This window comes from Sinocyclocheilus anshuiensis, unplaced genomic scaffold (assembly GCF_001515605.1).
Source record: "Sinocyclocheilus anshuiensis isolate Anshui unplaced genomic scaffold, SAMN03320099.WGS_v1.1 scaffold1328, whole genome shotgun sequence".
Classification (NCBI taxonomy): domain Eukaryota; kingdom Metazoa; phylum Chordata; class Actinopteri; order Cypriniformes; family Cyprinidae; genus Sinocyclocheilus; species Sinocyclocheilus anshuiensis.
In genome coordinates, this window is record NW_015548192.1 from 1,309,514 (window position 1) to 1,309,878 (window position 365).

General features: G+C 37.5%; 1 protein-coding gene across 1 annotated transcript in view; it reads right to left on the reverse strand.

Moving 5' to 3' along the window:
* Nucleotides 1-365, reverse strand: part of LOC107653102 (cadherin-18-like) — a 130,499-nt gene that overhangs the window by 110,216 nt on the left and 19,918 nt on the right. The gene's annotated exons all lie outside the window — the stretch shown is intronic.

Below are 365 nucleotides of genomic sequence, written 5' to 3' on the forward strand. Positions count from 1 at the left end.
TCTTTTCCTGTCAGTCCATTTGTAACGGCTCACAGCTGTATTCAATCAATGGCAGCTGGTCTCCAGTAGCGAGGCATTCATACAGCAGTGGGGACTTTCTCTACTGTCTGATCAGAGAACAGCAGGAGACGCATTTCATGTCATAATGGTTTAGATTACAATATCAGCATTGGGTTCTGCTACCAAATCTGTATTATGTATAGAAGCAAACTGGAATATCACCAGTGGAACATGAGGTTTGAAACAGTTTATCAAAAGAACAATGGAAATACTTTGTTATTCATAGTCGTATGGGATTTCAAATAAACACTGTTGAACTTTATGTTTATTAAAGAATCCTGGGAGAAAAATGTATCATAGTTTCT